The 14,655-nt window shown below is 40.8% G+C and overlaps 1 long non-coding RNA gene across 1 annotated transcript in view; it reads left to right on the forward strand.

Moving 5' to 3' along the window:
- Positions 1-11,525: 11,525 nt before the first annotated feature.
- The window catches only part of LOC144290699 (uncharacterized), a 70,676-nt gene continuing 67,546 nt past the window's right edge, over positions 11,526-14,655 (forward strand). Inside the window, exon 1 of the long non-coding RNA XR_013358268.1 lies at positions 11,526-11,767. This is a non-coding gene — a long non-coding RNA (uncharacterized LOC144290699). The remainder of the gene's footprint in view (positions 11,768-14,655) is intronic.

Raw genomic sequence — 14,655 nt, forward strand, 5'->3', positions numbered from 1 at the left:
TGTCTGTCTGTCTGTCTGTCTCTGTCTGTCATGTCAGGAGCAACACTATAGATGGTCACAGTAATTAGAAGGAACTCCCTCTGTCTCTGCTACCTCATGGGGAGTGTTGGATTCTTCTAGTGACCTGGAAGAGACCACCTGCATGGCTCATGGAAATGTCCTAGCCACTTACTTCAAAGAATTTTGGCTCACAATTTTGTTTAGCAGTAATTAGCTATTTGCATCTCAAGATTACTTTTTCAGTCAAATAGAGGCTTCATTCTGACTTTAAAATAACAGTGCTGATTTCCATATATGATGTATGAAATTGGTCTTCTTACTTCATCATTATATCATTGTTTTCTTTATTTTTTTCATTGTTTTCTTTAAATTTTTACTTAAAATCCAATTAGGTAGCATACAGTATAGTATTAGTGTCAGGTGTACAATGTAGTGATTCAACACTTCCATACAACACCCAGTGCTCATCATAGCAAGTGGACTCCTTGCTATCTCATCCCCTCTCCCATCCCCCTCCTCCTCCCTGTATCCTTCCTCCACCTCCTTTTCCTCTGGTAACCAGCAGTTTGTTATCTATAGTAAAGAGGCTGTTTCTTGCTTTGCTTCTCCCGCACACACACTTTTTTTCCATTTGCTCATTTGTTTTGCTTCCAAATTCCACATATGAGTGAGATCATATGGTATTTGTCTTTCTCTGACTGACTTGTTTTACTTAGCATCATACTTTCTAGATCCAGTCATGTAATTGTAAATGGTAAGATTTCATTCTTTGTATGGCCAAGTAATACTCCTTTGTGTGTGTGTGTGTATCACATATTCTGTGGTTTGATAACTGACCAATTGTAATTTCAGATGTAAATGGGGTCATCCTTCTGTTTTTAAAAGTAGCATTTTAAAACCTTTCTGGAGAGAAGCTATCTTAATCTTCAAGCCCATTTTTTAAAGATTTTATTTATTTATTCATGAGACACACACACACAGAGAGAAAGAGAGAGAGAGAGAGAGAGAGAGAGAGAGAGAGGCAGAGACACAGGCAGAGGGAAAAGCAGGCTCCATGCAGGGAGCCCGATGTGAGACTCAATCTCGGGACTCCAGGATCACGCCCTGGGCCGAAGGCAGGGGCTAAACTGCTGAGCCACCCAGGGATCCCCTTCAAGCCCATTTTTTATCCATTCATCAGTTGATGAACCCTTGGGCTGTTTCCATAATTCAGTTCTTTTTTTTTTTTTTTAATTTTTATTTATGATAGTCACACAGAGAGAGAGAGAGAGGCAGAGACACAGGCAGAGGGAGAAGCAGGCTCCATGCAGGGAGCCCGACGTGGGATTCGATCCTGGGTCTCCAGGATCGCGCCCTGGGCCAAAGGCAGGCGCCAAACCGCTGAGCCACTCAGGGATCCCCATAATTCAGTTCTTATAGATAATGCTGCTATAAACATCAGAGTGCATATATCCCTTTAAATTAGTATGTTTTGTATTCTTTGGGCAAATACCCAGAAGTGTAATTGCTGGAATATAACAAAGAACTCTTTTCTAAGTTGTAGTATCTCATTATAGGGCTACCATTTGTGGGTGTTTTCCAATAGCAGTAATGATAATGTTAACATTTGAGTCAATATGTGTTAAGCAAAATCTTTAGTGCTTTTTGCATATTAACTCAGATTATTCTCAAAAAAAGAACCCCAGGGAATAGATTTTATTATTTTCTCCACTTAATACATAAAGAAACTGAAAAGCTGCAAAGCTGAAGTAACTCACCTAAGTTTGCTAGTTAAGCAGTAAACTGGTAAACGACCCCAGGTCTCCCAAGTCTAGGGCTCAAGCTCTTGAGCACTATTGTGCTACTTCTCCAGGTGGATGCAAGTCCTCTCCATTCCTTTTTCTGTCTTGATTTCCAGCAAGTCCTGCAAAACAGAATGGCCAGCCACAACCTACTTGAGTAAGAGGTTCTGGAAAGTTTCAGACTTGGACTCCAGTCTAAGTCCCTCATATGCAAGCTGTGTGACCCAGATAAATTACTTAACCTTTCTGATCCTTAGTTTTCTCTTAATATTCTGTTGCTTTTCTCTTTTCTCTGACATTGCTTCTGACACCAAATAAGTGTCCAACTCTTCCATCCCATTCTGATGCTAACTACTTGGTGTTAGCACAGATCTCACAAATCAAGAGCTCAGTCCCCCTAGATTGCTCCTACTTCAGACATGAGCTGCAAGTCCTGGGGCAAACCTGCATTTCGGATGAACCAGTGATAAATCTGAGGTTTCTACTACCCCTTCCTCAGGTTTGATAATCCAACTAGAACAATTCACAGAACTCAGGAAAACACTTTACTTATGTTTACTGGCTAAATATTAAAGATCCAACTCAAGAACTGCCAAATGGAAGAGATTCACAGAATGAGGTTTGTTGAGCACAAAGCTTCCATGACCCCTCTCTGTGGGTGTTACCTTCCCAGCATCTAAATATGTTCACCAACCCATATCTCCAAATACTATCTTTTCATGGAAGTTCCATTACATAGGCATGGTTGATTGAATCATTGGCCGTTGGTGATCGAACTCAATCACCGGCCCTCCCCCCTCCCCAGAAGTCAGGGGTTGAACTAAACTCTCTAATCATGGCTTGGTCTTTTTTTTTTTTTTATAAAGATTTTATTTATTTATTCATGAGAAACACAGAGGAGAGAGAGAGGCAGAGACACAGGCAGAGGGAGAAGCAGGCTCCATGCAGGGAGCCCGACGCGGGACTCGATCCCGGGTCTCCAGAATCATGCCCCGGGCTGAAGGCAGGCACCAAACCACTGAGCTACCCAGGCTGCCCATGGCTTGGTCTTTCTAGAAACAAGCCCCATCCTGAAGCTACCTAGAGGCTCCAGCCATGAGCCATCTCATTAACTTACCAAAGACACCATTCTGGAAGTTCTAAGCTATAGGACCAACAGCCTGGTATGAATTCTTTATTATAGCACAATTGCAAAAGGGATGAAAGAACATCTATGTCATGGGTTTAAATTAGATAGATTGATATAAAATTGATATAATTAGTCCATTGAAAGCCTTAAAACAAATGAGAGTTATTTCTATTTTTCTTCACATGGCCCCTAGTGCTGCTCCATGTATCACTTTCCTTATTATAAGTCACACCAGGCACAGGATATATACCTCAGCTTATTTGAGAATCTTTAGTACATTTAACATGACATGTCCAAGTGGACTAGGAGTCCCTGTCAGAGGTGATCTGTGTCTCAATCATGAAATGCGGGCAGCCCCGTGGTGCAGCAGTTTAGCACTGCCTGCAGCCTGGGGTGTGATCTTGGAGACCCAGAATCAAGTCCCATGTCAGGCTCCCTGCATGAAGCCTGCTTCTCCCTCTGCCTGTGTCTCTGCCTCTCTCTCTCTCTCTCTCTCTCTCTCTCTGTGTGTGTGTGTATGTGTGTCTCTATGAACGAATAAATAAAAATCTTTAAAAAAATAATAAAATCAATCATGAAATGCAACAAAATAATTGTGAGTTTTCACTGAGCACCTATTGCATGCAGCCCACTTTATCAGCCACTGGAAGAATCCAGAGGCTCATAATCAAAGGTGTTTACTTGGTGACTTTTTCTCCATCACCCATATAGCTAGTTGCAATGAACTGAATATGTATGCCCCCCTCTCCCCCAGCTCAGACATTTAAATCCTAACCCCCAATGTAATGGTTTTAGAAGGTGGGGTCTTTTGGAGGTGATTATGTCATAAGGGTGCAGCCTTCATAAATAGAATCAATGCCCTTATAAAAGAACTCTAGGGAGCTCTGTGGCCCTCTTTCCACCATGTGATGACATGACACAATGAGAATCAGCAGGCTAACATGTCAGAAGAAGGTTGTTACTAGAACCTAAACAACGTCCAGCCTCCAGAAACTATGAGAAATACATCTTTGGTTTTTGTAAGCCACTCAGTCTATGGCACTTGTTATAGGAGCCAGAAGGGGCTCATCAGTCTAAATTTGCCCCCACATTGTCTTTAAAACACATCTCCATTGTTTACGATCTTATATTTATTCATAATGCCATCCACTGTCTGGTGGAATGCCCACTGCTGCTGAGTGTCAGTCCCAATGCCAATTGCTCCAGGTGGTCCACCTCACAAGGACATCCCCTCAGCAGATCTGCTCTTGCTATTTGCATCATAGCACAGCACCCTCACCCCCAGTGGCATCAGCTGTTTGAGGATTCCTGTGCAAACCTCATAGAATTTCTGGATAGAAAGTTCCAAAAAGGCAAATGTATCACCTTACGCATCTCCCAAATAACCCAGTGTTCTACAGAGAATGGACTGGGAACGGATGTGCATTGAGTGAAATATGAAATAGATTCAAATCTAATCAAGCACAACAAGCTGTGACTAACTGTAACTATGAACACCTTCCATGGACTTAGCACTACTCCCCCCTCCTTGCCAAAATTCCAGAGCCACTTGTTGCCTCAAACAGGCTTTCTGGAAGCATTTCACCCCTCCAAGAGATGAGGTCTGGCTGCTGAGCCCTCTCACTAAGATCAAAGCAGGCGTTACCAAAAAAATCTCTCAGCCTTGAAAATTAAAATTGTAATAAAAAGTTTGCTTGGAAGAAGGGTAAATAATACAAAATTGTCTCTGAGGGAGAGACACTTGGATCATCTCAGATCCACCCCTCTGGTCCCATGAATATTCCTGTATTCTGGATTCAGTTTGTCCTTCCCCTTTCCTGTCTTTCTCTCAGTTCCACTGTGTCTCTCTACCTCTCTATCTCTCTTTCTCTTTCTTTCTGTTTTCCTGCCTCTGTCTCTCCTCATATCGCTTGTCTCCTGCAATGCTGAATAAAAAATAGCAAAGCCTTAATCTTCTACCCTTTCTTTTCCTAGACTCTGTCAATTCTCTTGAGACCTTCTTCCTTCCTTCCTTGATGCTAATATACCTGATTGGAGTCCAGGTTTCTTTGCTGTGGATCACAGTCAAGCTGGACCTCTGCACATGTGATACCTCAGCCTGCTTGATTGGACCTGGGTGTTGCCCAAATTTTTCCGTATCCACACAGATGTTCAGACTGTTTTCAGAGAGCTTAATTCAACAGATGGTTAATCTCATTTTTTGTGTTGATTTTTCCTAGTGCCTCTCACAGAGGGTAATTTATTTCTAAGCTCCAGGAACACTTTACTGTAACCTCTTCTTTGTTGGTTATCACAATAATAACAACCATCATTTATTGGATGCTTATTATGCATCAGTCACAGTGTTAAGGACTTTGTGTAAGTTCACTGATTTAATTTCCACAATAACCCCATGAGATATGTGTTTTGTCTGTTTGTTAAATTTTTAAAATACATTCTGCGTTGCTTTAAAGATGAGGAGACCAAGACTGAGGGAGATTAATGAAATTTCCAAAGACCCAAATAGGAGCTTAACTCTTAACAATGTCCCTTTCTGCCACTGTTCTTTTAAGCATATCGGACTGGACAGAACCTGCCTCAGAGGCCAGGCCTGCAGCCAGGGCAGGTTCTGCAACCCTAGTCCCACCCAGAGTCCACTCATTCCCAGCTGTTTCTCCTTCACCATCTCCCAGGACAGGTAGGCGACACACCTCCAGACACACCCTGCTCAGGCTTGGTGTACAGCTCAGGGCTGAGCTATACACCAAGAGAGACACATCTTTGTACTATGTCTTAGATTCAGTTCCAACCAAGTGATACAGATGATACAGTTGAAAGAAGTACCGAGAATGCATGTGGAGACAACGAAAGGTTGTAGCATTCAATGCTGCCGTCACATAGGAGATGGATTCTGAAGAAACAGTATAACTCAGACAGAAAGAGAAGAGTTTGGAGGACCCCTTGGGTAGGAAATGGTTGGAGCCAGTTTGGGAGCCAGGAATGCATCTGCCGCCTCTGGGGACACTGTGAGAACCGTGTCTCCATAGAAGAATCAGGAGTAGATACTATTGGAAGCATCTGGTACCAGGTTATGAAGGCATATGAAATGTCAAGACAAGAAATCTGGTTACAGTGTATGTATTCAGAAGCTCATTTTCCACCAATAGAATTTTCACATGTAAAAGGTCCATAGGTTAAAACATGTTCCTTCAGCTATAAGGAATTAGGGATGCTCAACCACGGTTTATAGTTCATCTAATGTCCTCTAGAGGCCATTCCCACAAGGCAAAGGAAACAAGAGTTGCTTTCCTGAAAGTTTTCTGAGCTGTACAAATTTAAGTTATATTATCTTATTCAAAAATAGTATATATTCAATTTTCTAAGCCTGAGGCAGAATTCTCCAGCATGTGGATTCTGTTTAAACTCATTGCCATTACCATGCACAAACCAATTGATCATTTCTTATTTTGTCAATCATGACACTTTAGTAGCAAATATCATGGGATCCGCAAGTTAATTTATCTTTAAATTACACAGCAAAGTGCATAAAGGTAAAGGACATATCTCCAATGTGGGTGATTACACATAGTTTCATGCTACCGCCAGTGACCTTTCTAGCAGGCAATGAATTAACCATGTCCCTCCCCAATTAAAAAAATCCCCCAGTGAGTCTCCACAGATGCAAGGGAAGCTCCATAAAACTTGACACTCACTGCTTTCTATATCTGGACACAATAGACCTTGAACCCAAAAGCCAGTTCTATTCACTCTTTGTAATCCATCCCATCTCTATAGATCAGCAAATGCCTTAGCTTCTGCCTGGAAATATCCTCTCCTCAAAATGTGTGGCAGTGTTTCAAAAGCAATTTAGTAACTTATTTAATATTTATTTCCTTTTTGTACTTTGTTACATTTATTAAGCCATTATTCTTATTAATCATTAGTAGTATGATTTTGCCCAGTACCCGGCTTGTATAAGCCTCAAAAGTGTGTATTAAGGCAGATATTATGAGTACTCCTATTTTATATAAGAAAAACTGAGGACCAAAAAATCTTAAGATATCTTCTCAAGGGCAAAATCCACAAGGTTCAAAATTAGAATTTGAGCCCTGGTATCTATGTATGCTCTGAACTTATAAACCCTACTACCTGCTGTGCAAGCAAAGGGAGACCCCTGGGAGGGGGATGAGTGTAAAACACAAACATGATCTTGTTGCAGAAGGCAGACTTCACCACTGCCTGGGGGCCTGTAATAAGGAGCAACATATGTCCAGGAAGATGAGTCCAGAGAAACTCTCTCCCTGGGGAAAGAGTGGTTGTATTTCCTCACCTGAAAAATTCCCTCTCAGGGGTGTCTGTAGCCAGTGCCTTTTATTTGGTAGTTTTGCTCCAAATGTGGGCTTTGAAGGCCCAATAGGCCTACTGAATATTTGGCCCATTACCTGATGTGAGGCAGGCTCATAGATTTTCTTTCGTCTTTCCTGTCTCCTGGGAATAGCTCTATTCACACACTAGTATGCCTCATCTCTTCCTGCCTCAGTGTTTTAAATGGGGATGTCAATATCACTGCACAGAGGCTCACGGGTCACCAGGGAATTGGCAATCCCATCTGTAATAGGCCCTTTACACTGAGGACACTGAATAGCTAAGGTGTAACGTACCAGAGGAAAAAGAAATGAAGCTTCGAGTGAAATCATTGTTTAAAACAGCATTTCCCAAATTATGCCCCATAGAATGCAGTCCTGTGAGATGCTCTGTTAAAATATTGATAATTGATGAACCATGGGTTTCGGAAGTTTTGCAAATGCTGTTTACTATATCCTTATGCTAGAGATTCACATTCTACGCTAGAATACTAAAGGCTCTGAGATGTCCTGTATTATGGACTTTAACTTCAATTTCTGAATTCATTTGGACACAGAACATCTCTTCAAGCCTCCCCTTTGATTTGTATAAGATCTATTAATAACTCACAGAATTAGCATTCCATGAATCACAGTTTAGGGAGCACTGATTTAAAGCACCTATTTTACTAACTGGAGTTTAAATAAAAATCTCAAAAAAAAAAAAGCACCTACTTTAATTGCCTACTTTTAGACTGTCAGCTAATATCTAAAATTGTACCCCTGGGAGGAAGGAAAAGTTCAATTCACAAGTTCTTTGTGTTCATAAATTGGGCATCAGAACAGCTGGATTGTCTTTCCTTTCAATTTTTTCTTACATTACCTACATTCCAAGCAGCTACCAGCACTAACAGCCCTGGGACAGGAAGCAGCGATTGTGTCCCAAACACAGCTCTGGTGGCCACCTTTCTTTTTAGAAGAAAGGCTTCTCATTGATGCCTCTGGACTATGTCCCTTCTTTCCACTAATTTAGTTCAAATTATTTCACCAGGACTACTGCAGTAGTCACTTAACTGGTTTATCTACTCTCAGCTTCACCTTGCTCCCATCTAAATGGAATGCACATCACTGACCGATTTGTTTTCCTAAAACACCACTTTGATCAAAGATGCCAGTGAGGATCAGGTTTCCTTACAGTCCTACCATTTTCTCTTTATTGCCCTAAAAACTATATTGTCTTCTCATGGTTACAATGTAGCAGCTGCAGCTCTAGGCACCAGCGATGTTAAATAAAAATTTGTTTTCTCCATGTTATTGGTTGATTGTACCCCTTCAAAATTCTTATTTTGAAATCCTAATCCCCAGTGCCTCATAGTGCAGACTTATTTGGAGATAAGATTGTTACAGAGGTGGGGCTCCTGGGTGCTCAGTCAGTTACACATCTGCTTTCTGCTCAGGTCATGATCCCAAGACCCTGGGATTGAGCCCTGCATCAGACTCCCTGTGGAGCAGGGAGCCTGCTTCCCCCCTCCCTCTGACTCTACCCCTACTTGTACACTGTCTCTCTTTCTCTCTCTCCCAAATAAATAAATAAAATCTTAAAAAAAAAAAAAAAGATTGTTACAGAGATAATAAAGCCAAAATGAGGTCATTCAACTGAGCCCTAATTCAATATGACTGATGTCCTCATGAAAAGGAGAAATTTGGACACAGGGACACACACACACACACAGGGAGAATATAAAGATGACCATTTAAAACTGAGATAGAGATCCCTGGGTGGCGCAGCGGTTTGGCGCCTGCCTTTGGCCCAGGGCACGATCCTGGAGACCCGGGATCAAATCCCACGTCGGGCTCCCTGCATGGAGCCTGCTTCTCCCTCTGCCTGTGTTTCTGCCTCTCTCTCTCTCACTGTTGCCTATCATAAATAAATAAAAAACTTAAAAAAATATTATTAAAACTGAGATAAACTTAGACCAGATCTTTAACAGCCCTCAGAAGGAACCACCCTGTTGGCACCTTGATTTCATACTTCTAACTCCCAGAACTGCAAGACCATAAATTTCTGTTGTTTAAGCCACTTAGTTTGTGGTACTTTGTTACAGCAGCCTTAACAAACCTATATGCTTCCTCTTCTTATTACTTTGGAAAATGTACTCTAGAGGCTTTGCCCCAGGCAGGAGAAAAATTCAAAAGTGCTACAGAGAGCTCAGGTGAAAGGAGGACTCAGAAGAAAACATTAGATCTGGCAAGTAAGGCTTCCAGGTGACTTTATTAAGAATAATTTCAGCAGAGATTTGATGCAAGACCAAGTGCATACTTCAATAGACTGATGAGCCAATAGTAGGTAAGGCACTAAGGCAGCATGGTTGGCGGTCATTCTATACTGTAAGTTGCAGGTCACCTACAATTACATATGGTCAGCAAAATAGCAAATGAAGAACTTGCACTGGGATGATGTCGCTAGTTCCACCACTGCTGCCATTGTGGTTTGCAAAATGGGAGATAGGTTACAAGATTAATGGGGTAACGAAATGGACTTAGTGGAAGAGGATTATGGATAATATTTTTCAGGTCCCATCCCTAAGAAAGAGAAATTTACTATGAATTCACACCATTAAGGCAATACTTCTTTCCTATTCCTTGCATTTCTTGTCTTATGAAGGGAGTCTGTTAGTGCCATAGCCCCGGCCTCCTGCCACTGCTCTCTTTATTCCACTTAGCGGAGGTAGAGTACATGCATTATCTGCAAGCCATGCTTGCTTTATCAGGACTTCCTTTTCCTTTTGAGAACCTGCCAACCCATGGAAAGCAAGACTTTTCCAGTGTTCCATGTAGGTCTTTATCATGTGTGGGGCATGATGTGCTTTGGGATTGCCCATGACTCAGTAGATAGATCTTTCTGCTGTGGGTGTTTGACTTATAGCGTGATTTAACTCTCACATTAAACTGTGTCTTCTGACTTAGTCATTACTGATAATGAAGTGATGATTGGCCCCCATCTGTCTTATGCCTTACTTTATTTCCTTGTTTCAAAAAAATAAGGTAGGGACAGGAGGCTCTGTTTAATGGGCTCTCTCATCCCCATGACCACACACATAGCCAAAGAAATTGAGTTTCCCTCTGGAAACCATCATCTACAAAGAATAGTTCAGACAGCAATCCAATTATCAGAGCAAAACATCTAACATTGTTTTTCCCATCCCATAAAATGGTAAAAATGTTCTGGAAAATCTACAGTTCATGAAAAACACTCAATACCATATGGACAATTTCTCTACTCTTCTAGCCCTCTTCCTTATTAAACCCAAACCACAGGGGGTGCCTGAGTGTGGGTGGATCAGTCAGTTAAGTGTCTGATTCTTGATTTCAGCTCAGGTCGTGATGTCAGGGTTGCAAGATGGAGCTCTACATTGGGCATGGAGTCTGCTCAAGATTCTCTCTCTCCCTCTGTGCCTCAATCCCACTTTCTTTCACTGTTTCTCTGTCTCTCTCTCTCTTAATAATAATAATAATAATAATAATAATAATAATAATTTAAAATAAACCTAAACCACAGATTTATAATGCAGATAGTTATCGCTGTGCTTCTCATTAATGACTGCTAAAGCAGCAATTACTATAATGTTTTACAAAATTTATTCACTAATTAGTAGTACTAATTCTTTTTATCTGCAAAAACCTTTTCCAGTGCTTCAAATATGAGGAGGGATTTGATACTTAAGCATAACAATAGTATTAAAGATTGACTAGATGGACTGAAAGAGGGATGGATGAGATAAATACATTAATGGTTTAAGAATCCTTGAAAAAAGGCAGATGGACTTGAGTGTCCTCAGCTACATCCTCATGAAATCATGAATAAATGTTCTTTCCATGAACCCATTGTGCTCAAGTTGGATTCTACAGTGTAGGCATTTACAAAATTCACATGTATCTCTGCATGAGTGCTTCCAAAATTCCAGGCTCACTTCCAGCTTGTCCATCGTCATTGCAGGCACCAACATCCCTGCTGCAGCAACTGCAGATTCCCAAGACGAGTGGTTTTTCTTGGAAATGTTGATAAGCCCCAACAAAGACTAAATTAAGACTGTTCATGTCACCTCAGTACTCAGACCCATCTCCAAGGAAAGGAGCCCCATGCCTTAAGCACATCAACACCCTACTGAGCACCTTTGCACCAGTGAGGATTTGATCATAAAAGCAGAGCAGTGATGTAGAATAAGCAATTGTTATAGGGATTGGACCTGAAGCCATATGGTAGTTGGTGGAGGAGTTTGTAATTGAGTCTAAGTCAACAGAGGTCAGGCAGACCACATCCATGATGGGTGTGGATAAGGACAAAGATGAACTGGAACCCACATCTTTCTCCCAGCACCTAAAACCTGGATTGTGAGGGTGATATGCAAGAGAAGCCAGCACCCTTGGCCCTGGAGTTGTAGGCACACTTGGCCCAGGAATTGGAAAATCTGAAACAGGAGATTTAGTGAAAGCTGGAGTCACTGGAATGCTAGGTGCTTCTCCACACCAATAAGGTGAGTCAATAGATCAGCAGCAACGTACATGAGCTGACTCAGGATCTGATGCCTCATATTAACCTTCTGAGAATAAAAACTATACTGCCTAATCTCCACCTTCTAAGTGGCTCTTATGACTGTTAAGGGAATAGTCTTATGGGAGAAAATTTCTGTTTCAATTGCTACTATTGCATGATAAATCACCCCAAAACTCAGTGGCTTAAAATAAGCACAATTATTTTTATCATATCTCCGTTTGTATGGATCAGAGATTCAGAAGCACTTGGCTGGATGTTCTTACCTGGGCTCTCTCCTGCAATTGCAAACAATCTGTAACTGGATTTGAAAGAGCAAGAAGGTAGAGCAGCTGCAGGATGTAGCTCTAGGACCTCTCTGCATGGTCTGCCCATGTGGGCTACTTTTGGTCTCATTATATTTGGGCTGCTAGCAAGAATCTAGCATATTGTATTGTTTGAAACAGTGCACTCAGAGTCAAGGGAGGATGGGTGTTCACTTCTTTTTATGAGAGAGAGAGAGAGACAGAGAGAGAGAGACACAGAGAGAGAAGGTGGAGGGGGCAAAAGGAGAGGGAGAGAAAGTCTTAAGCAGACTGCGTTGAATGCAGAGCTTGATCTCATAGGGCTTGATCTCACAACTTGAGCCAAAGCCAAGTTTAAGATATTCAACCAACCTTGCCACCTAGGCAACCTAGGGGTTTACCTATTGATGGGGAAGTGATAAGGTTCTAAAAGAGCACATGGGATAGGAGACATTGGAAGGTACAATTCTAACATATTTAATGTCCAAACAAATACATGGGGAATGTTAAAGAAATCAGCTCTTGAGCTTTTCCACCTTTCATATTCCCCAGTAATTCTTGAAGCCAAACAATATCAATGATTAATATCAGGTTAATGTAAATTCTGTTTGTACTTCCTGACGTAATTGTGATATATCTCTAAGTGTGGTCATGATAATCTCGGCAATAAATATTTTTTGAAGATTGAGATGATGTTTATCCAGGAGATGAGACATCAGTGAAATAAAATAAAACCAACACTAAAATGATTATAAACAACTTTAAAGTACTCATTATTTTAACTTCTCTGGGCCTCCATTTTCTCGTCTATGAAATGAAAACATTCTACTTGAATGACTTTATCTGATCTTTCCCATATTTATTGAATATGCAATAAAGAAGATTAAAACACTCTGCAAGAACTATTAACTATTTTCTTACCAAATGATAAAACCAGTCTTGAGGAATGGTATTTTTGCCTATTCTTTCCTATAGTTTTACATGAGAAGTAAACAGCAATGCTAAGAAATATAACTCTGTGTCCTTCCAATCGTTTTGATTTTCAGACATGTGCAGTGATTTTTATCTAAAGCTATGATTCAAAGATAAGCCAATTTTAAGAGATGGATATGGATTACTAAAATATTTACTGTTCAAAAAAGAAAAGAAAGCTGCTATAATTCTCCTATATTTCTCCTCATTATAACCCTCCACAATGTTTGCTCATATGGATCACAAATGAATCTTGGGAAAAAATCTAGCAGAGACTTTTGATTAAAAGGTATGTTGAATAAACAATGCTGAGACATTTTAATGAGGTCAGATAAAAAGGCTCTGCTGAAAAGAAATATTTTAAAAATCACTTTGAGGCTCTATCCTTAAACCATTTCCTGGAGACTTGGGGCTCTATTTCTTCTTCTTGTGCCATTATTCAAAGACTTTCAAAACCCTCATTGGTTTTGCTACCATGAATGATCCAGGGCTCCTCAGCACATAGATTTCTATTGCTAGATTTCTGAAAAATTACTGAGGCCCATTCTAGTGAAATCCACATAAATAAACATCCTGTTCAAAATCAATGGCATTAAGTCACCTTTTTACAGAAATAAAAAACAATTAATAGTATGCCTATAGCTCTTTATGAAGCAATGCTAAGACATTGCTTCTTGCCTATGATGGTTGCTGATTGCCACTGAGTTATGGGACTTATAAAAGTCAATTAGAGAATTTTGAGACAAAGGACCAAAGACTTGAAAAGTGAAATGCACAGACCAAACTCATATAATCAATTAACAACTGTTGCTGAATCTGACTTTAATATGATTGGCTTGGAAATGAAGTAAGAGCATACGGGAAGAAAAATCCTTATCTATAGCGGGCATGCAAACAAGGGGAAAAAAGAATCAGAAGAAACCAACCAATGGCAGGCAGAGCCACTGAGTATGGTCAGCAAATAGAAGATTGGCATTGCATATAGAAGGGTTAGAATGGTTTGAGCTAATATAAAGGTCCAGGGTGACCTCATGGAGATTGGTGACGTAAGTAGAATGAAGTCAAGAAACCAAGACAGGCACGGGTGGCAACTGGGACATTGACATACCTACTAGGACCCCCCCACCCCAGATGATGGCAATATGCAGTGGAGAGAAAGGCTGTAAGTTTTCAAAGTATAACTGATTTAGAGGACTAAAGAGGAGGTCACCAGATGACAGGAACAATGGGGAGATGAGGACAATAGCTAGATGCAAGGGATCTCAGGGGACTAAGGGTTCTCTCAGGGGGTTGGAGACATACTGGTGTAGAATTGGCATGGGAAGTCTAGAAGTGGGCCACTTTCTGTTCTTGACATATTTGAGTCTTGGGAAAATGAACTTGTATGCTTAAGTGGGCCACCCAGAACTGTAACCTCTGAGAAAAACAGGATTCAGTGAAGACAACAAAATAAACGAATGTGCTTGTAAGAAATGATGATGCAAAGACATTTGTTCAACTTATAAGTGGAAATCTCCAAAAGGCAAAACAGAAAAATTTGAGAGGGTGGGTTGTGGTAGAAACTTGGGTCCAGAGGTCTAAGGGTCTGAGGGATGGAACCAGGAAGCTAAAGATA

Source organism: Canis aureus, chromosome 2 (genome assembly GCF_053574225.1).
Source record: "Canis aureus isolate CA01 chromosome 2, VMU_Caureus_v.1.0, whole genome shotgun sequence".
NCBI lineage: Eukaryota > Metazoa > Chordata > Mammalia > Carnivora > Canidae > Canis > Canis aureus.